We start from the raw sequence: 23,373 nt of genomic DNA, 5'->3' as shown, positions 1-23,373 counted from the left end.
AGAATTCTGAAAATGTATTTGGAATGTATAATTTCCTTCATGAATACATTTTTCATGACTTACAAACTAAAATCTTGTCTCAGTGCCTGCCAGCTAATGTTTGCTCTTCTGTAGAAAACCGCTATGGTGATGCGTGTTAAAATTTTGTCGTAAGAGATCTGCTTACCAGATATGAAAAGTATTACAACCAGTACACAGATTGCATATTGATACATGTCTAAATGTGCGTTAGTTACCGTTTTCACATTGTTTGTCTGTTGTTGTTGTTGTTATTGATGGTAAAACTGCTGGAAGGACATTACCAGTTCTACTATGGCAGGTACATCTTTGTGCAGAGCTCCAAAACGTGGTTTAATTGTAACTTCCAGTGGAATTGTCTGTGTGGCTATATGATATTGTGAATCTGTAAAATTGATAATTCAGCTCATTAATTAAAGAATCTAAGAGCTATGACTGAAGAAATGCGTTTTCATATACAGTTTTGTACCTTTATCTATTTAGCTCGATGTCTCTTTCTCCATGTAATGAAAATGATTCGAAACAATCATATGACACAGCTGAAGATTACAGCATCTGTTTAGAGTTCTGTCAAATATACTATTTGTTCAATAATATACTTCAGTATTGGATGCTCCGAATTATTGCCAGTGATGTCTAGGGAGCTAAGAATAGGGGACTGATTGACTTGTACTTCTTGGTTACTTCCACTTTCATTCACTAATATGTATCTTGAAAAGTTCTGTGTAATTTCTCTCTGGTTGAAGAACTGAACCCCAACTTGGCAGACTAGACTAACCAGGGAGTTTGAAGAAATTCCTTGTGAAAGTCTTCAAGAATAGAATAGCTGTTGGTTATTTGTGCAAGTGATTGAACTAACTGACTTCCTGAAATCCTTTTTTCTGTATTTCTATATAGAAACAGGAACAAACAGAGCTTGTATTCCTTTCTTTTTGTAAAAATAATGGATTTGAATGTTCTTACTTTACTGTCCTCTTCGTATTCAAACATTTTAAAAAAAAAAAGGCTGTTGCAGAGAAGTTTGGAAGTCAGGTATAGCAAAATGTAAACTCTAAAAATGTGTGATGTGTGGGTGGAAAGTGTCAATCAGATTTTTCTTATTCAGGGTTTTTTTAATTACTTGATCAACTACTATTTTTTCAGAGAAAAAATTTATTCTGGTAAAATTGGTATGCCCATATGGCATATTATGCTGGCATTTATGCAGGAAAACATGTAGTTTTCATAATTCTGTTGTTGACATTGGCAGAGTACTTAGTTCAGTTGACTTTGAACACTCCTACAGTGGGTTTTCTTACATTTTATGCGGTATGTGTAATTGAAAATTATTTTTCTACATGTTAACTTCTGTGAGACATTTAGTTTTATGGGAAAATAAGATACCAACTATTCAGGAAAAAGGTTTTTAGTGTGCTTAAAAGACAAAAGTAGTTTAGTGAATTCCCCAAATAGATTTACAGTTGAAAAATAAGCTGCAGTTAAATTTACCTGATCATAGATGGTCTTACAGAATTTGTAATAAACTGGGATCTACGCACGTGAGCTAGAGAAAGATAATGAAAGATTTTCTATTCTTAAGCCCTGTTTTTCATTTAACAGTTCTGAGCCAAGCTATTTCAGGATTAATCGGATCTTAACGTAAGGCTTGCATTGAAGTAATGTAGCATGATGAGCAACTCACGGCTCTGTAGAGGATGATTCACTACAATAATCAGTAATTTGTATTTGGTATACCTGACAGGACTAGAAATATATTGGGTTGCTGAAGACTTAATTTTTTTTTTCAGGGAACCTTCAATAAAGTAGTATTTTCTCTCTCCAAGATAAATAAATTCTTGACTATGGTGATAAGCATTACAAATAAAGTATTTGTTAACTCAACACCTACCTAGCTGTTTAATTTACAAGATTTTTTCTATTAGTATAGTTTATGGAAAATGGTTGTCATTACCTGAGGTTTTTCTTGACCAGTTTCGTATTTTCTGTAGGATGTTGAAGACTGATCATTTTTCTAAATGTTAGTATGCCATTTCTAGGAACACTACCGAAGTCTGGTGCTTCAGAGTGCATTTACCTTGTTTTTTATCATCAGTATAGGACAACTGGTTTTTGTTGTCCGAATATACGTCTAAATTGTATTCTGTTTTAGCTTAAAATGTATTTACTTCCTGTTTATGTAACAATTCTTATAAAAAAGATCAGTCATTGACAGTTCAGGGAACTGTCTATGGAACTTAATAGACTATTGATATTGCAGAAAAATGAAGATCAAATCCAACATTTTAACAAAATAATTATTTTTTCTAAATAAATCTAAAATGCCTTAAATTCTTCTCTTAAAAAACCCTTAATTGCTAAGTATGTAACCTACACTACCCTGTGCAATTTTTAAACAACGTGTTCAGTGTGAGAGCATGCTGGATGTTGTTTAACTTGACTTTTGTCAGACTTCCGACACTGTCTCCCATAGCACAAACTGATGAAGTATGGACTAGATAAGTTGAAAGTGATGTGTGCTGGAAACTGACTAAAGTGCTCTGCTCAGAGGGTTGGGGTCAGAAGCACAGAGTCCATTTGAAGGCCAGTAGCTATTGATATACCCCTGGGGTCAGTACTGGGTCCAGTACTGTTTAACCCATTAATTCCCTGGATGATGGGAGAGTGCACTGTTGGCAAGCTTGCAGATAATACAGAACTGGGAGGAATGGCTGATGCACCAGCTGGTTGTGCTGCCTTTCAGAGGGAGCTCAAGACACAGGAGAAAAGGTCTGACGAGAGACCTCATGGAATTCAACAAAGGGAAAGGCCAAGCCCTACACCAGGCTGGCCATGAGCCAGCAATGTGCTCTTGAAGCAAAGGCCAGCAGCCTCCTGGGCTCCATTAGGAAGAGCACAGCCAGCAGGTCAAGGGTGTGATCCTTTGCCTTCACTGAGCTCTGGTGAGACACATCTGGAGTGCTGTGTCTAGTGCTGGGCTCTCCGGTATAAAGGAGACATGGCTCTACTGGATAGAGTCCAGTGGAGGGCTGTGATGCTGGTTAAGGATTTGGAGCGTTGACCATACAAGTTGAGGCTGAAAGAGCTGGGATTGTTCAGCCTGGAGAAGAGAGGGCTCCAGGGGGATCTTATCAGTGCATAGAAATATCTGATGGGACAGAGTAAAGAAGAGAAAGCTAGACACGCCTGAGGGGTTCCTAGTGACAGGACAAGAGGCAATGGGCACAAAGGCATAAACTGAAATACAGGAAATTGCATTTAAACAAGAAGAAACTTTTTTTTTCTGTGAGGGTGGTTGGACACTGGAGCAGGTTTCCCAGAGAGGTTGTGGAGTTCCCATCCGAAACCCAAAGGAACATGACTGTAGTTGACTGTGCTTTGAGCGGTGGGGGGTTAGACTGGATGAACCCCAGATGTCCCTGCTGACTCCAGTGCGTGGAGTCTGTGATTCTAAACATTTGAATAAATTCCAAAGTCTGTGCAGCTTCCTGGATGTCCCTGCCAGCTTCTTTTAATGCAAAGTAAATCCCATTATTTACTAAGGGAAGATAAAAAGATACTCTGTTAATGAGGGTGGGACAGGAAATTCCATACAGTAAAGTAGTAAAAAGAAAGTTTCTTTAATTTGAATAATCTCTGGCAATCTTGAGGTGGTGAAAGGGAGAGTAGTTATTAAATTAAGTTCTGTGCTAGTTAATCTGCTATATAAAACAGAGGTTAGAATGATACCTTGAAATCCTTGTAGAAATCATTTGGGAAGTGGTTGATTAAAGGCTCTCCCTATGAATTTCATCAGCCAGAGTGTTGAGGTCTACTGCGTGGCTAAAAGCAAATGTTTTTTCTTATAAATACTCAGATGTAAGATATTTGTATGTCAGCAATCTATAAGATGCTGCAGTTCTTAATTATAGAACCAGAGCTGACTTCTCCTTGATAGAAATGGAGATATCTGCATAGTTCTCAACTGGCTTTTCAACTTAATTTCTTGCCTCACTTCTATTGATCTTTTTTTATGAGGAATGAACAATGGAGTTTTATGTGAAATAGCTTATAGTCAGTTCTGATGACATCAGTACTGTATTACATAAAAAATTCTAATGCTTTGTCTTTACCGTTCAGACAGATCTTAAAACAGTACAGTGATTTAAAAGAGATTTTGAGGACCTGAGGATCTAAATCCAAATTCCGTATTTCCATTTTCTTTCTGAAAAGAAAATCAAAACATGGCTTAAAGAACAAAACCAGATCTTTGTCTGTGGTCATAAACAGCTTTACTGGCACTTTCTTTTTATTTTAACTTTAATTTCAGTGGATTAATTTCCAGTAGTTTTTTCTCTATCTGATGTGCTACTCTTCTTTTTCTTAAACAACTAAAAAAGGAAGAATATTCTTTTGTATTGTTGCATTTGTGACCAGTGTGTATGATCAGAAGGCTGGAAAAATAAACAATCAAACCAACCCCCACCATCATATGAATTTAAAAAAAAAAAAAAGTTGTCCTTTAACGATCAGCTTTTCTCAAGAACTGCTTCTCGCAGTTGTTTTGTAGGCCTTTGTTGCCAATTGGCACATTTTCTTTCTGTTTGAGTATGTGAAGAAAATAAATGTCTCAAATCAGACAGCTGCAATGCTTAGTAGAATACATTAAATAAAGTAAATTATTCTAATTACTCTATTTACTGGAAAATCCTTCCTATTTTAGGTTATTCTAATTATTTTTAATCATTGTTTCATTATCAGTAGCAAAAATTAAAGAGAATTTATACAAAGATGGAAAGAAAGGATAAGCCAGCTACTTAACTATGGGCTGTACTCGGGAATAATCTAGGATTATCTTTTCTATCAAGTAGCAATGTTTCTAACTTTTTCAAAACCTTAATGTGGTATAGGAGGAATTGTCAGTCTGTAAAAGGAGATAACTGGTAAAGGAATCCCTCCCTTTATTCTCTTACTGAATATATTTAGCTCTTTGCAGGAGAAATGAAGACTAATAATCAATTTGAATTCCATGTAAATAGGAGAAAATAAGAAATGTAATAATTCCATACACCCTGGAAACGGTTAATGGAAACCAAAACTGGACTCCAAGGTAAATGTCTTCTCCGGAAACTTGATTAGTCCTTTTTTGCGGGGGCTTTTTGGTTTTTTAATAACGCATCACTGTGTTATTAATGTGTCTTTACTAACTGTTCACATGCACAAATGGACAGTGTATATGCGAGACAGCATATGCACACAAGCACGAACCGTTTCGGTAATGATGTTCCAATCTACTGCTTGGACTAATAAGGAAGAGAAATAGAGGAAAACTTTGCAAAGTTCCAGTAGAAAGTGTGAACTAAATGAAACCAAGCAATGACTAGGTAAAGGAATCATGAAACGCTATATGACAGCTTGCAGCTGTTTTTTAAGGAGGGAGGTTCATAATGACGGTTTTGATCCCTGCTACAACTGGCTAGGAAACAAGAGTTTTTATTTCTTGGCTTTCCAGTTATTGGAAAACTTTTTGTTTCTAATTTGAAAAGAAAAAAAAAAAAAGGCCTAATCCTTCTGGATTCTGCCAGCCACCTTCCGCGTTCATCTGTGCACAAATTAAAGCAAGATGAAATACCCTGGGATGTCTTAGGTGGTGCTGACTGACATTGCCAAGATTATTATCAGTTTTATACCTGTCTACTCCCGAGCAGCTGTGGACCAACTGACCAGATTGTTGAGATGAGAGATAAAGTATTATCCTAGATCCCAATGGGAAACCAGAGTGTTGTTGCATAGGAGTGAGCATGCAAAATCTGAATAAGCCCCAGGTAAGGCTGCCAGGTTCTTAGGCTGTTTGGCTCCTTAGTTATTGTGATCCTCAGAACACCTGCCTCTCTGGGCTGTAGGAACAGAATTTTTGTAGAGCAAGACTACTCGGGGACTGGTGCCTCCAAGTTCTTCCCCGAACAGACTGGGAGCAGCGGATCTGAAACTTTCAGGTTTTGGTTCCAAGACCACCTTGCAGAGCTGGCAGGGCGTATGTCTGTGTTTTGTCAGAAGATCTGTTGTGCTTGCTCCGTTTCCATGGAATATTCTGCTTCTGATAAACTGGCAAAATTCAATAGAAGGAAGATTCCTCTGGAGAATTTCCAGTCAGCTGTATTCCTGATTTCTGACATTGTGCTTCGATTCTTGCTACGTTTGTTTTCCAGTTAGTTAGTCTGCAGCATTGTCAATGCCATTTTAAATGTTTGGTAGAGTTGTAAGCAAGTAGTAAGCCCTCTACTTAATTTTGTTTCTGTAGCTTTCATCAGTATTAACTTAATCATTGAAACTATTGGTTAAAATACAAACATAAAATATTTTAGGTTATCAGGGACATCTAGTGATGCTCCCTGCTCAAAGAAGGGCCCACAAAGTTAGGTCAGGTTGCTCAGGGCTGTGCTCGGTCAGGTCAGATTTCAAATGATGCCGATTCCACTGACTCTCTGGGTGCCTCATCAGTGTTTTTTCATCGTCATTGTGAAGCAGTTTTCCCCTCTATCTCATCAGAGTTTCCCTTTTCCCCTTGCATTGATCTAAGTGCTCAATTCAGCTGGAATAGGTAGTCCCATTGTGTACTTCACATGTTTGTGCTGTCAGCCGTCCAGGTCTGTCCCCTTCCTTTGGCTAGTTCTGATACTCCGGTTACCCTGTCTGTCAGCCAGGTCCGCTTGCCAAACTCACTGTTCACTTGTTCTTGTTGGATTAATTTTCTTTCACTTTTACTGAGCTGAGTCAAACTCTGAGAAGGGCACACAAGCTCTATATACATCCCCAGGGAAGCAGGAATGAGTAACTGAGAGTGCAGAAGTGGGCTGGCTGAGCAGAACTGTCCCTTTTGTGGGCTGTGAGCTCTTAACTCAGTCCACCCTGGGAAATCAGAAAGACCCCCGCGCTTTCTCCCTTATGCATCTGACTCATCATCCTTTCCTGGCAAGGAGTGTGTTACAGATTCATGCTTAATGCCTGTCTTAAGCCTCAGGTTGCACCCATAGAGAGGTTCTCATTAGAGAACTTCCCTCCTAACACCCATTAGGAGGAGCTAATTCTTCCTTAGAAAGCTTAGAGGAGGTTTTTCTACCTGATTTTTTTCCTGATTTTCACTTCCATAGAAAAACAATGCTTATTTTAATGAAGAAATGTGAGCCTGTTTCACTTTTCTGAATATACCGACACCTCTCTTTAGATTAACAGCTCTTCCTCTTAGAAACAGCAGAGGCCTCCTGCCTCCTTTCACATGTTTTTGTGCCCCACTGATTTGTTTCAGTATGAAATGTGAATTATGCTAGTCTATGTGTTCTGCATATATCTGTAGATTATAATTGGCTCTTGTTGAGAAAAAAAATAAAGATGTAATTATCCAGGTTGGGGAAACCGAGCTTTCCAGAAACACTCTGTAACTGAATGGCATATGGATTGTGTACGAGCTACATGATGGCAGTTTCCAAGGATGAGTTTAAAGAAGGAGGCAGATGACTTTCCCTTGAACAGGCATTTAAAAAGAAAGGAAAAGGAAAGGTAAATTTTGTCAGTAAGAGTATCATTTACCACATGGAGAAGAGGAGATCCTACTCTTAACATGGGTGAGGACAGAGGAGAGCTGGGTGATGTAATTCAGGCTGCTGTATATTCGTAGACATTGCCAAAGAGTCTGGCTTTTCCATGTCTGGAGCAAAAGTGATGTTTGGCAAAGGTCAGGTATTCAAATTATTTCCCTGGCATTTATTTAGATACAGCTCCAGCGGAATATTATTACAAACCCAAATAGTTACTACAACTTAATTAAAATAGGGAGGTTGAAAAAATAACCGCAAGGAATGTTTTTAGATTTTTGTTTTGACCACTAATTCAGGGTGGAAGTTTTAATTTTTTTATTCTCTAGTTTATTATTGTAGCGGAGGGTCTGTGTGTATCTATGATAGAGATCTATAGGCCAGCCTGTAAATCTGGAATCATGCATTGCTTGCAAACACCGTGAATATCATCCTGTCCTTGGTATTCCCTCTGGCTGGTGGTGAGAGTGAATCTTCAGTGACAGGAGGAAGTAAATGAGGAGGAGTTTGAAAACACTGTCGTAGGATTGCTGTGAGATCTAGCTCTGTGCTCAGGACAACTGTGTAACATAGTGCTTCTGTGGGAGTCCTGGGAAACCATTGCCACCATCTCTCTACGAAAGTCATACCTTCCCCTCAGTTCTGTAAGGCCTGGCTGTTGGATAGATGAAGATTTTTGATGTGATTTCTAGGTCAGAATGGCTGTTTGCTCCTTTGTCCAGATAACAAACGTTCTATTGCAAAAGTAATACAGCAAGGCGCACTCCAACAAGTTTTTGTAGAGTATCAAAGACTTTTTTGCTCTGTTAAAAGGAAGAACTAGTTAATTTTAATAGTGAAGAGGAGGGTGGAAGCCTGAGCATTAGAAGAAATCTAGTCAAAAATACTATAAGAAAATAAGAAACATTCTAAAGATTACAAGTGAAACAGCAAAATCATTCATTTAAAAAAGATTAAAATAAAGACAAGGGATTCAAAAGAAGGTAGAGGGTAGAAGCTATTTAAAGCACAAGTGCAAACTTTTGGAAAGCATAGAAAGTGACCAACTTGCCTGCATCAGCATCTTTTTGGTGACTGGAAAATAAAATAGGGATGCGATGCAAATAAAAAGACATACACTGATTGTGGACACCACTAAAAAAGCTGTGGCACAGAATGTGTTAAAACCAGTAGAAGTTGCATAAAGCAGAAAGAGAAATTTCTACTAATCCATTATTAATAAGAGGAACTAAGGAGGAAAGTAAAGACCTTCCTAAATGGGGGACAGTAACTCAAAATTACCATGCTTTTTCTGCCTGCTTCAGGCTTCATGTAAATAGTTAGCTGGGAATAAGCGCTTAATGCAGTTAATAAGACAAAGCGAAATACATGCCAGAAAGAGGTTAAACAATGTTTAAGAAAGGAGTTTCTGAACCATTGACCTTGATTGTAAAAAACAGTGAGGAGTGAGTATTTGCAAGTAGTAGAAAAGCAAAACTTATGTTAAAACTAGGGAATTTGTAGATAAATCCAAGTAACTTGGATAACCGGGAGGAAGCTGCAGGAAAACCTTAAATGTTCATTTCCTAAAAATCTTCAGGATAAGAAGGCGGTGATAAACAACAAGCATGAATTTTCAAATTACCCTTTGGCAAATACATCTAGTTCTTCAACAGACTAGCTGGCTAGTGGTTAAAAGGGAAGTAGTAAACATGGTGTAACTTTGCACACAGCATTTCACACTGAGAGGAGGGTGTTTTCGTGAGCAAACTTGAGAAGCATAGTTAACTTACTATTAAGGGAAAATACAGTTCACTGAAAAATAACGTTCCTAGTGAATTGTGCTGCAGGTACGCTTGGGATATTTTAATAAAATATGATTCTGCAAGGACTGGCCTGGGTCCACCTACATTACATGTTTTCATTAATAAGGTGGCTGAGGAAATGAAGAGTGGACTTGTTGAGACTTTGAATGATGATACCCTGATGAGAGTTCTAAGTATTTTATAGGACAGTAAAAACATCCCCCCCTTCCTTATTTTTTATTTTTTTATTTTTAATTTGGAGAAATAGTCTGAAATCTGCAACTTGAAACGACAAGTCCAAATGATTACCCTTGGGAAGAAGTCAGCTGTATAAATAAAAATGCAGGATTTCTGACTTAGCAGTGGTACTGTTCATAAGGCATTGGGAGCTGCAGAGAATTACAGATGAAATGAACCATCAGTAGGGCTCCTCAGCTCAGTATGTACTTTTGGGCATCACAGTTTAAGAATAGAGTGGGCTGATAAGAGGAACAAAATGAAGCAAGGATTTTAGAACATAGAAGAAGAAGAATCTGCTTTAACTGAGTTTGCGTAATTTAGAAATGAGAATATGGAGAAGAGGAACACAATAATGTTTTCAAATATGGAAGACATTTTCATAAGGTGTATGTTGTTAAGTTATTCTCCATATCTGTTAAAAGAAAGGCAAATGTAATTGATAAAAAGCAAAATTTTTGTGATGTTAGGTTAATCAACCAACCATATAGACAAGTAAACACTGGAACAGGTTACCTTGGGAGGCCGTAGAGATTCATTTGTGGACACAGTTAAAGGCTGTTTAGACAAACATCTGTTTGAGCAGCTCCAGGAACATCTGTCCTGTTTCACAGTGGTCAGGATGGAAAAAGTGGCCGTGACATCCCTTTTGGCCCCACTTATATTGGCTTACATTTCAATTAAAGTAATATTCACAGTATTCATGGTGCATTTTCTTACTACAAAATATTTTTTTCCCAGATCAGTGTAGAATTGTAATGGTGAATGCTTTTCATATGCAGTCATCACAACTGGACAGAAATTTGGTGGGGCTTTTAGGCTTCTGGGTTATCTACAGATAATAACCTGTCCCTTCTACAATTTTGCCTTCAGAAGCTGAGAAAAGCTGGATATGCAAAAGAAGCTATTAATAGTTGCAGGCAGACTAAGAGTCAATTTTCTCATGAGCTGTTTGCATGAACGTAGTACGTTTAACAGTGATTCAGCTTATCATATCAGCGGGATCTTTTTTACCCTGCCGAATTTATAACAACATTAGAAAGATTTATCTAAATTTAGTATTTTAGAATCTACCTAACAATCTTATGTCCTATAATCTGTTCATGAGCTCAAACTCAAGTACAAGAAATAGAAGATTGGAATTTTGCTGTACAAGATTAAAACTTTAGCAACCAAATTGCATTTGTGTAATGTAGTATGTAAGCTGTTCTCTCACATTAACATTTGTCTCTGAAGAAAGTTGATATACACTGTAAAAAAACAATCAACCAACAAACCAAATCTTTCTAGAATTTGGTTTTATGACAGAAATCCACACTAATTTTCCAGTATTAATATAAAATCTAATAAAAATATTTAATATTTAACATTGCTCTCTGTACTTACTGTTACTTCTAATGGTTATTATTTTAATAATTATTTAATAATTTAAGAAATGTCAACATCGCTGTTCTTAGTGCTTTTATGTAAGAGGGAATATCACTTTGCCTTCTTTTGACTTTGTTTCGAGCAGAGATTTACCTCGTATTTTGTCAGACAGATGAAACTGCTAACAGGTTATCCAGGGAAACAGCCAGCTTGACAGGCCATGTGTGGTTGCGTTGTTAAATGTTCATGCTCTCAGTGTATTCTGTGTGCACTTCGTACCATGCTGTTTTGAAAACAGGACAACAAGTTGGTGCATTGACCTCCCTGTTCTGGTTGCCACACTTTGGATTCGAGGGAGCTCTGCAAGGTCCTGGAGGCTGCTCCTGCCTTCGGGATGTGCATGAGTGAGGAAACCACCTGGAGTGTGGAGTGGGCCAGGGCACACCTGGGAGGCAGGAGGCTGCCCCAGGCCTATGCCTCCATAGAGAGATGTACCTCCAGCCAAGCCTCATCTGAAATTTGGAGGGAGGAAATTTTCCCAGGGTTCTAGAGGAGGCTCTTTAAGATTGCTGCAAGCCAGGAAGCTGCTGCAAGGGGTTGGACTAGGAAGCAAGAAACGAGTAAGCTACCAACTGTGTCGGGATACAGATGAGGGGGAGGTAACCATTTTCCTATGTTTTGAATCACTTGGCCAACTGAGCTTTCTTGCCCAGTTAACTGCTTTCAATGTTACAATCTTTCTGTTCTAATAAACAGAAAGCTACAGTAAACATAGCCTTAGAGACTGAGTGTGCTTTTGCTACAATCACATGAAAGAAAAAGCTAGTGCTGTTCCACCCCAGGACCCTGTCACACTGTGCCTTTTTCTGAAATCTGCCAAATGAGCAGAAAATTTGCGAGGGAGATGATACAATTTTGTATGACTAATTGCAGTGCTACCCTCTTCGTGAACTTCTGCCAAATGTCAGGTAGATTTCTTGTAGAAAAGCTGTTCATGAAAGCTTGCCTGCAAAACAGCACCGTGCAAACTGGAGCAGGGCACCGCGTTGGGTATATTGAAGAAGTGACTCCTGTTGTCAGGTGAAAGGTCCTTTTATAGTAACTGGTTGATAATTTATATTCCACTGACTGGAGTATAAGAAGAACACAGAATATATATTTGCTTTTTGTTGGGCACAAATCATGTAAATATGACATGAGAGAGCTTTGCAATTCTTCCAGAATTTTTACTGGAGCTTTAGGTACAAATGGATGGATTTATTCTGGGATAGATTGTAGTTTGTTCATCTGCTCTAGTTGAAGCAGCTTTTTTTGTTTCTTTTCCTCTCTCCTATAATTGGTTTTGGTGATTATAAAGGAAGAATGACTTCATTATGTGTTGAACTGACTTTTTCATGATAAGCTTGAGAATCTAGAAGCATACTATCAAATGTCACTATTTTATGTGATATATTTCACAGTTTAAAACACAAATTTTTTACAGAGTTGAAATTAGAATTGCTGACAGTAAGGAAATAAAAATGATTGATAGAATGTTTACACTTGACCAGCTGCTAATGAATTTTCACTCAATATCTTGTTAGCTCGTGCTGAAGTAATACATAAGACAACCTAGAAAATAGCCTGAAGTTCCTTAAACTGCAAAGGAGAAAAATTTAAGTTATTCTGGTGCTTTTGATCTATGAACTGTGATAAAAGCTGTGAATTCTGATGTTCTGGGATGATGTGATTGATAGTATAATTTTTGTTATTCAATTGTTTACTTTTTACTGAATGTTACTGTATGTTCTATTTTGGCTCAGAGGCAGGGAGAAAGGTCCCTTATTTTCCTTGTTGGTTCCTGTAGCCCTTGTTCAGGTGGAGCTTATTGGAAGAGTGAGAACAGCTGAGTGTGCTCAGCTGAGAGAAATTTCTGGAGTTTCTTAAGCTAGGGACTAGTATCTCTTAGAGGAGACTTCAGAGAAAGAAGGTAATGTTCTGTGGATCCTAAGGGAGTTTTTAAAAGCTATTTCATCTCACAAAACCCCCACTGAGCATTCTTAGCTTGAGAAGAAACTTGTAGGAAAGGAAGGGTACATGATGAGCAAGGGAGGGGTTGGCTGACTAACACTTTGATTTTTAGCTTCTTTTGTCCAGCAGGACAGCTTTTTTGCTCTTTCAGAGTTGTGTTGTGGTAAAGCATAGCTTTGATTCAGTGTCTTTTTGATTCTCTTAAGGAGAAGGCGGAGAAGGTTCTGGTCAAGAGGGAGCAGTTTCTGGGAGGCTCCTAATAGCTGCTTCTCAGTGACACATAAAATTCTTAAATCACTGTGTGGGTGAGTTGTTTTTTTCAGTGTGAGAAACAAGGAGTCACCCTCTCATCAGATATCCTTTCAAGTATAGGAAATACCTCGAAAGGCTGCAGGTGAGTATTTAATTATGAGATTAGCTAGTGTGTTGTGGCTACTGTCGACGTCAAACTGTGCTACATAAAACACTCATTCTTATTTCCATTGCTGACTCCTCACTATCATCTGTAGAAGTGCAAAAATCCCACTACTTTAAGAGGCCAAATCCTCTAAAGCCTATGGTGGAACTCATCTGACTCTAATGGAGCTAGAATGTCATCTTGTTTCAAGGAGTTAACCTCAGCTATGTCAATATAAAAGGACAGCTGTGTAGCATCTGGTAAAAATAAGGGGGAATGAGAGGGAGAAGGGGGTCTTATTAATTTTTTAAAAAGTGGTTTGTGTTGAATATTTCATGCTGTCCTTTTTGTTGTTGCCTATACTGCAAGACACCCATGTTTATTGTAGTGTCTCGTAAACATTATTTGAAAAATATACTCAATATTTGTGTTAAAATGCAGTCCTGGTTATATCTTGTTTTTATTGGAATTGTGCTGTGGTTTTGATGCTTTGACATTCTCTCTGTGTGGTTTAGCTATTACTTTCTTTTTCTATTGACATTCATGATGCAAGATAGAAGAATTTCTGCAAAGCAGAAGGAATAATTTGCGGTTTGACCTGCTGTTTAAGCTAAGCAAATTAGTAAACAAAAAATGTTGAAAAATAGTGTGAATTCAGCCTGCTTTCTTCACACCTTATTTTATCAGTATTTTGTGGCAGATGAAATTTCTGACCAGGACTAGATTCTGTATGTCTCTTTTGGCCTCAAACTGTTCATAATTATTCAGAGTATGCCATTTCTTCTTGTAGGAAGCCTTATTACCCACAGGCAAATGTAATCTATCATCTTTTCCTTCAACAATTCCCCTTTTCCCTCTACCCCAAAAGAAATCAGAAAAGATTTATAAGGTACTGCAGCCCATGAAACCTGCTTCATTATCCTTAAATCAAGTATATCTGATTGCAAAACTCGTATTTTTATAAGAATTTTGTGAGCAGCGTATTTTACGGTTTTTGGTGTGCTTTTACTAAAGGTGAAAAATGCATTTTTTAAAACTAATTCTTTTGAGAGTTATCGCCGCAAAGTAAAAGCCCTTTTTGTCAGAAGAAAAATAATGGACCTACCTTGAGCTGTCCAAAGAGAGTGAAGTATTCAAGCTGAAAAGATGGCATCAATTCAGATAGTATTGTCTTTATACATATTGTGTTACTATCCTATCCTTCTGATGTAACATAACATCTTATTCACCTATTTTTACTGCCATGGCAGATGAGGTAGACAGCTTGTTGAATCTAGATGTCGTTGTGTTCACTCCCCTTTCCCAGAGGATTAAATCTGATTTGGGACCAATCAATATGAATGAGCAGCTTGATTTGTGCCTTCCCATTTTCATTACTTCCTGTTTACTTGCATACCTTAATCTGTTACGACTGTGACCAGTTACACAGTTTTGTTGGGCCCTTCATAGTTGAATCATTTTGGTCTTCCTTTTACGTCTGCTTTTCTTACCGTTTTCTCTCCTTTCTTTCTCCATTTTACACATCTACCCCTTCTCCTGTATAGATAGAATTCATTTTTTTCATAGTTGGATGTATTTCCTAAAGTTTGTGGCATAGGAGAAGATATTTCTCAGTGAAATGCTGATTCATTTTTGGACAGCTTTAATAAAGATACTAGCCTTGCGTGAGAAATAACTGTAAGAATCTTGGGAGTTGTTATTGGCAGTTAGCACATTTCACCCTCATTCTTAATTACTGGTTTGCTTATTTATCTCTTCTGTCAGACAGTAAGCCTACAAAGGAACTCATACTGTTTCAGCTTAGTTGACCTTCTGATTTTCCTTTTGTAATGCTTGCTTAGTTTTTTAATTATTTTCCGAAGTTACCTTTATAACTGAGAGTCTTGAAAACTGTGGTGTTAGTGGAAAAATATGCCACTAAAGCACTGGAGACCTCTGCTTTTGATAGGCAGCATTATATGTCCTCATTGCACCGTGTAATTGAATTAATTTTCATATGAGCAATATTTTGGTGTCTTTATGTATATTTTTATTTATTTATGTATTAATAATTTTGTCTTTGATTTACTTTTGCATTTCCCTAAAGTTCTCGTAGGTGAAACAGGTCATTAGCCTTTAGTTGCCTCCCAGAGCAGCTAGAGAATTGAGATTTAAATGTTCGTATATGTGGGTCTTGTCTTCTTTTTCTCTGTGGTTAGTTACTCCTCTTAGTTCATGTATATAAGACCAGCTTTTTTATCCCTCATAATGATTTGCATTTGGATACTGTCTTACTGATTACTCAGATATACGGAAGATATTTAGTACTAGTGAAAATGGAAATAAAGTGTTTTTCGTTTGGGAGGAAGGCAGAAGCCTTTTTCATTATCAGGTTGTTTGCCTGTGTGTATTGAGTGCAGACTTAAATTTAATCCTTCTCATCTCCTATTTTATTTAGTGCCTTATTAGCCTGTACCTCCTCTTAAAAAACAGCCTTAAATATTTTCTGTTCTAGCTCCATTTAATTTTTGAGAATATATTTTTTTGTTCCTCCAGCCTAACTTAGTGGCATCTGTGATGTTTATATCTCCTTTCTTTACTTCCTTTCTCAGGAGTAATACTGAATTATCTCTGCATTTAAATCACTTCACATTTTAGCTAGCAAGCCGAGTGTTTTATTTCAGTAACTCTTGTATTTTTGTGGTATTAGCAATGCCTCTGCATAAATTTCCCCCCCTCCTCTGAATTTTGTAAAAGAAACGCGCAGTCTTACAATAGACCATTAATGCTTATTTCTGGAAGCACAAATTAATTTATTCTTTTTCCAAGAATATTTTTATTTTTTAGCAAGAGACTTGCATATTACATGAAGGAATCTTAGAATATAATTTAGCAGTATAAATGATCTGAAATCAGTTCTTCATTTCAGTGGGTTTCTTAATTTCTTTGCTAAGGAAAAGGTGGAACTTCAAAAATCCTGAGGCAAAATGCATGCAGGTAGGGAAGAAAAGAATGAGAAGTGCTGAAGCTTGTGAATATGGGAGAAGAGACTGACAACAATTTACACTTGAGTTGTAATTTTAAATTTAAACCACAAGATTGATCCTGCAGAACAAAGGCAGATCTTTATGCCTGTTTAGGATCCAGGTATCTTCAGCGAGATTCTTTGTAGATTCAAGGAGTTATTCAAAGAAATGAAGAAATCTTCAGGAAAAAAGTAGCATAGAAGTGGCTATATTAAAACCAGGCAGTAGACGGGACTGTGAATTCTGTTTTACAAATCTTGCGAATTATATTGCCTTAAAAAGGGAAATAGAAATTAAATAGATAATGTTTATTCCCAGTCAGGTTCACTAACATACATACTAAGTATGTAATTTTAAAAAGATTTTATTATTTATTTTTTTATTTTTAAATGTACCGATCATCTTCACAAGCAGTGTATCTGTCTTTCTGAAAGCTCAAATTTTGGAAAATATCTTTCTTCTCTTAAAACATCATGAGACTTTTGGTCAGTAGTAACCTGTATGGCATTTTTCAAGGTGGCCATGGCATATATAGGTGCAGACCTCCAACAGCTACATGTTGCAATTAGGATAGGCATAAGGAAAAATATTCTAATAGCAAGAATAGTTAAGCATGGATACAGATTGATGTAGCTACTCTGTTTCCCAGAGACTGAAGGTTTGTGAAGAAGACGGGGAAGCATTTACCATAGTAAAGTTGATTTTGAGATGAGGACATCATGTTCACCCCTTCCACTTCCACTTTTAAAGTTTGTGTTGTAATCACTTGATGAAAGTAGAATTAGGGCAGTTTATACTGACATCTAATTAATCATACGTATTTAGGGTGCAAAGAGGTACAAAGACCAAAACCCAATGCCACATTGTGTAGTGGTAGAACAAAAAAATCCCACGTTGATTGTTATTAGTGTGTTACGGCATTAGCATATTTATGAGTTTATATTTGCAAGATGACCATGTGACCCGCCTTCTGGATGAGGGGAAGGTTGTGGATGTTGTCTGTCTGGACTTTGGTAAGGCCTTTGACACTGTCCCCCACAGCATTCTCCTGGAGAAGCTGGTGAATCATGGCATAGACAAGTGTACTCTTCGCTGGGTTAAAAACTGGCTGGATGGCCGTGCCCAGAGAGTTGCGATTAAAGGGGTGAAATCCTCTTGGTGGCCGGTCACCAGCAGTGTCCCTCAGGGCTCAGTTTTGGGGCCAGTTTTGTTTAATATCTTTATCAATGATCTGGATGAGGGGATTGAGTGCACCCTCAGTAAGTTTGCAGATGACACCAAACTAGGTGGGAGTGTTGATCTGCTTGAGGGTAGGAAGGCTCTACAGAGGGACCCGGGCAGGCTGGATCGATGGGCCAAGGCCAACTGTGTGAGGTTTAATAAGGCCAAGTGCCAGGTCCTGCATTTCGGTCACAACAACCCCAAGCAACGCTACAGGCTTGGGGAAGAGTGGCTGGAAAGCTGCCCAGCAGAAAAGGACCTGGGGGTGCTGGTGGACGGGCAGCTTAACATGAGTCAGCAGTGTGCCCAGGTGGCCAAGAAGGCCAATGGCATTCTGGCTCGTATCAGGAATAGTGTGGCCAGCAGGAGTAGGGAAGTGATGGTGACTCTGTACTTGGCACTGGTGAGGCCTCACCTCGAGTAGTGTGTTCAGTTCTGGGCCCCTCTGTACAGGAGGGATATTGAAGTGCTGGAGCGTGTCCAGAGGAGAGCTACCAGGCTGGTGAGGGGTCGGGAGACCATGTCACACAGGGAGAGGCTGAGGGAGCTGGGCATGTTTAGTTTGGAGAAGGGGAGGCTGAGGGGAGACCTCATTGCCCTCTACAGCTACCTGAGAGGAGGTTGGAGAGAGGTGGGTGTTGGCCTCTTCTCCCAAGTGAATAATGACAGGACCAGAGGAAATGGTCTGAAGCTGCGGCAGGGGAGGTTTAGATTAGATATTAGGAAGAATTACTTTACTGAAAGAGTGGTCAGGCACTGGAACAGCCTGCCCAGGGAGGTGGTTGAGTCACCAACCCTAGAGGTATTTAAGAAACGTGTAGATTTGGCACTTCAGGGCATGCTCTAGTGACAGAGATTGTAGGGGTTTTTTTTGTGTGTGTGTGTGTGTATGGTTGGACTCGATGATCTCAAAGGTGCTTTCCAACCATGAAGATTCTATGATGTAGTGGTGAAGTAAAAGGCACTTGAGTCAGACAAGCTTTAGCGTGTTCCCAATAGGCAGCAAAGGTGTTCAGCTCTGGAGATGGATACCTGAAAGGCATTTAACACTTTTTTTTTTTTTCCTCTCCAGTAACTCAGCCTGAATAGTTTTTTTATTTCTGACATTCTCAATTGTGACAGTTAGAACTTGGAGAAAGAGGAAAGTTGTAGATGTGTAAGGAGAAGAAATATGAACCATCTACATAATGCTAAAGCAGAAGACAAGGGAAAAAATCTTCTTCATTAATCTTATTTGCATATTGAGACATACCATTGAGAGCTCTATTTTTTCCTTTCCTGAGAATGAGAATAAGGCTTTTTGATAGTGAAGTCTAGACTAATTGTGTGAGTTTACAGGTTCTTTAAAATTAAAAGTTATCAACAGCAAGATGTAAAAGGGAGGTGCATCATCATTACTACAAAAATAAATCAGTTTCATTATTTCTTTTCGAAGAATAAATGACAACACAATGTATTCAGTATGAATGGTTCAGTTAATGGCTTTCCATGCCTCATTTATGACATGCTGTTGTATAGAACTACTGAAATTATTGAAGTGTACAGTGCTGGAGGGACACATCGTTTTCTTTTAATGAGTATTCTCATCCCTAGTTGATGAGTCTTTGTTCTCTAAGAAGCACAGAAATATATTGTATATACAATGCTTAAATTATTTGATTCTGAAATATGTTTCATTGGTGCAATCACTTTATGATTAGATTGTATATAGAACTGTTGCTGAATTGCATCCACCTTAGAAGTCTGTTTCCTATGGAGTACGAAGTGGAAGGTATTCTCTATGAAAGCTGAAAAAAACCATATTCTTATATAACTGAACACTTTAAATTCCTTTAGTATTTATTACAATAACATCCATCCTATTTACGTCAGTTGACCTAAGGCAATTAATAAAGCAATCATCAAACATTAATGTTAATCCAAAGAAATTCCATACTAATGCAACATTAGTGTTCACTTGTATATTATTATCGCTACATGTGTCATTTTTATAGTGGTGGCACGTTGAAGTGTCCACTATTATGAATGTATTAGAGCTTTAATGTAACAGGACTGGGTGTAATGAATTCTGTGGTGCGGGCTCATTTGCTATTACACAGCAGGTGCTCCTTTGTAGTTAACCATCTAAAGAGACAGTTTTAAGAATGAGTTATTTACATAAAAAATTGAAGTTGATAAATTAGAATATAAGCTCCATGCCATGTGGGATTTTCACAGTTGTACACGCTGCACTTCAGCTTACATAAAAATTCTTGGCAAGGTTCTAGTGGCAAAATGTTAATTCCTTAGATGTTCATTAAAATAACATTAATCATGAACTCTGATGATGTTCGCGTTGATTTATTCTGAAACTTTATAATTAAAATTTATCAGATTCTATAATTAGGTAGAGCAGGAAAATGGAATTTGGCCTTGTTACTTTATAATAGAACTATTAATTCACTTAAATGGTAGAATTTTTTTTTTTACAAATTTAATTAATACCTGCTTTTAAATGTGGATCGTACAGTCAAACTGTATGGGGTTCATGTGTGTCTTTCTATGTTGAAAAGTGTTTTGCGATACTTAGTGAGAAACAGGCTCATTTTTTCTTTACCATTGTAAATGGACTTGAAAAAGCTGAAAAAATAGCCTGCTTTCTGGTGAGCTGAATCTTGATTTTAAGAACCCCTCCGAGGGAAATCTGGTAATTAAATCTACAGGGTTTCAGATAATGTCTGTACTTTAGATGACTGGATGGATGTTATTCAAGCTACCTGGAAGTCGTCAGTCTGTTATTAATCACGTGATAATCATATTTCCGTGTCAAAAATGGAAGTGAAAAGTGTTGTTATTACACTACTCCATCATTCGTTCCTCCTAGAACAAAGAAAAGAGGCAGCTTTTCTTGTCAAAGTAAATTTACTGTCTGCAGGACTTGTGAGTATTACAAATTTATAATATGGCTTCAAAGAAGCTGTGTATGGATTCAAAGAGGGACTATTAAGACACCACATTTGGCTCAGTAAGTCCCAGACCTACAAATTGTTGGGGACTATAGGGGCATTCTGGGGAAATACTGCTCTGTGCTTGCCTCATTCTTCTTTGGGTTTCATCTTTCAGCTGCTGTTTGAGATGTTATCTAGCCTGTTCGAGACATTATCTAGCCTAGATATAGAATCATGGAGTAGTTTGGGTTAGAAGGGACCTTTGAAGGCGGCTGAGTCCAGCCTCCCTGCCATGGGCAGGGACGTCTTCAACTAGATCAGGTTGCTCAGAGCCCCGTCCAACCTGACCTTGAATGTTTCCAGGGATGGGGCATCTACCACCTCTAGGCAACCTGTGCCAGAGTTTCACCACCCTCAGAGTAACAAATTTCTTCCTTGGATCTAGTCTAAGTCTACTTTCTTTAAGTTTAAAGCCATTACCCCTGTCCTATAGCAACAAGCCCTACTAAAAATTCTATCTCCATCTTTCCTGTAGACTCCCTTTAAATACTGAAAGGCCAAAATAAGGTCTCTCGGAGCCTTCTCTTCTCCAGGCTGAACAACCCCAACTCTCTCAGCCTGTCCTTATGGGAGAGGTGCTCCAGCCCTCTGAGCATTTTTGTGGCCCTCCTCTGAACCTGCTCCAACAGGTCCATGTCATTCCTGTGCTGAGGGCTCCAGAGCTGGACACAGGACTCCAGGTGGGATCTCCCCAGAGCAGAGTAGAGGGGCAGAATTACCTCCCTCGACCTGCTGGCCACGCTTCTTTTGATGCAGTTGGCTTTCTGGGCTGTGAGCACACACTGACGGTTCATGTCCAGCTTTTCATCCACCAGTACCCGCAAGTCCTTCTTGGCAGGGCTGCTCTCAATCCCTTCATCCCCCAGCCTGTATTGATACTTGGGGATCAAAGGTTATGTACCTTTGATCTGACTGAGTACAACCATTATTATATTAATTTACAGATATTTATGCCTTTGCTTGGTAACATTTGCCTTCCGGAAGCCTGGGCCCCTGAGACCTGTGCAAAAGTCTGGAGCAAAAAAGGTCTTTCACTCAAGAGAGGAGGATCAAGCTAGGGAAGGAACATGACTTGAACTGTTCTTTCTCACCTTTTCAACTATTTCTGCTAGACTGGTTGGGAGCTAAATACAGCTGTTTGTGTTTGACACTATACGTGGTCAAGTAATTTGTTTACATTAAGTGTCTTTGGGTACCTAACACTGCTAATAAAGCAATGTCCAGAATTTATTACAGTTCCATTGATGCTGGAATGCTGGCTTTATTTTTCTAGTCAGTGTTGTTGCCCTTGCAGTTTTGTTTTCTTTTGTTTTACCGTTCACATTGTGGTTTTTGCAGAATTTCTGTTCTTTTGTCCAATCTGAGGATTGGAAATAACAGTAAAAGATAAAAAATGTCTTCAGAGAGAAGAGGAGATCCTGAGTGCCTGTCAGTAAAGCAAGTTAGTACGCAACGTTTGAGGCCGGTACATTTTCTGTTTGTTGTATGTTGCCAAAAGAAGTCTGATATTTGCAATGCATCTCTGAAAACTGTATATGTGTGTGTATATATATGTATATCTATTTTAGTGGTAGCTCTCAGATCCCTTACAAATAGTTTGTGCAGTGCCATATACTGCAAATTTTGATCACTTTTTAATTGAAACAGTCATTTGCTTTTTTGTATAGATGTCATTTTGGCGTTTGTCGTTTTTTTTTTTTTTTTAAATATACTGTCTTGGGACATATGCAGTAATTTGTCAGATTAATCATTAATCTTCTTATATACCTTCTTCTTTAGATAGGACCTCCATTCAGATACTTGTGCTTGATTTCCTAATGGGTGTTTCAGCCCTGTAAATTGCTGTAGCAGCATGATCCACTGATGCATGGTGTGAATTGTTGCTTGTAGCAAGATTTATTTTTAAAATTGTCTGGGTTTTTTTGTTGATAGAGGTTATACTCTCTATCAGTTTGTATTTTGCAAGCATAATGAATTCGCTCAGCTTTTTCTTGATAAAATGATCTGCCAGGATATGGTGGTGTCACTTAACTGCAAGACTGAAACTGATGTTGTTGGCTACCTCTATTTGTGGTTTATGGATCTTATTGCAAATGGAAATGATATATGAAAGTGACCCTCTATAAATAAATATTTGAACCCATAGGCTCAGCCTGATTTCTTCTTGCTAACTTGTAGCTTAGAAGGCTGGGGCTTTATTAAGTGATACTTTTTGGTTTTCTCCACATAAACTAGAGCATTTACTGTTTCTGTGCAGTCCGAGTCAGTATATAGCTGGCAATAATCTGTTGGAAAGCAGGTGTACACTAACATAGGACCTGAGGAGTGAGTCCTTGTTTGGGTTAGCTTAACCTAGATTTTTTTCATTATAGGATTTTTTAGGGAAGCTACCTACCTGCCGTCTAGTTTTCTTGAAGACGTCCATCTTCTTGAGAGTAGCAGATTTCGGGTTAATGTAGTCCATTAAAAAAATGGTATCCAGTTATATGTATGGAAACGTATGGTTTTTGACACTCTAGATTTGGGGTGTGCACATATTCCACTGCTGCTTTGGGCCCTGGATGTTGTATCCGTCTTTCGGAGCACTGGAGCAGCCCGTTGGGGTTATAGAGAGCCTGGCACTACAAAAGCCCAGGAAGTTGATGGTGGTAGTGTTGGAGACCCGTGAGGTGCAGAATCGCTGCTACTTCTGTGACCCTGCTGTTCTACCCTTTGTCTATTGATATGTTGGCCTGAAACTACAGATCTAAGACAAACTGGATTCATTAATGTGTGCTT

At 38.3% G+C, this 23,373-nt stretch overlaps 1 protein-coding gene across 3 annotated transcripts in view; it reads left to right on the top strand.

Moving 5' to 3' along the window:
- Positions 1 to 23,373, top strand: part of CTNNA3 (catenin alpha 3) — a 539,182-nt gene that overhangs the window by 139,955 nt on the left and 375,854 nt on the right. The gene's annotated exons all lie outside the window — the stretch shown is intronic.

The sequence above is a fragment of the Chroicocephalus ridibundus genome, chromosome 6 (genome assembly GCF_963924245.1).
Source record: "Chroicocephalus ridibundus chromosome 6, bChrRid1.1, whole genome shotgun sequence".
Taxonomy (NCBI): domain Eukaryota; kingdom Metazoa; phylum Chordata; class Aves; order Charadriiformes; family Laridae; genus Chroicocephalus; species Chroicocephalus ridibundus.
The sequence above is the reverse complement of the archived record's forward strand: the minus strand, read 5'-3'. Positions and strand labels throughout refer to the sequence as shown.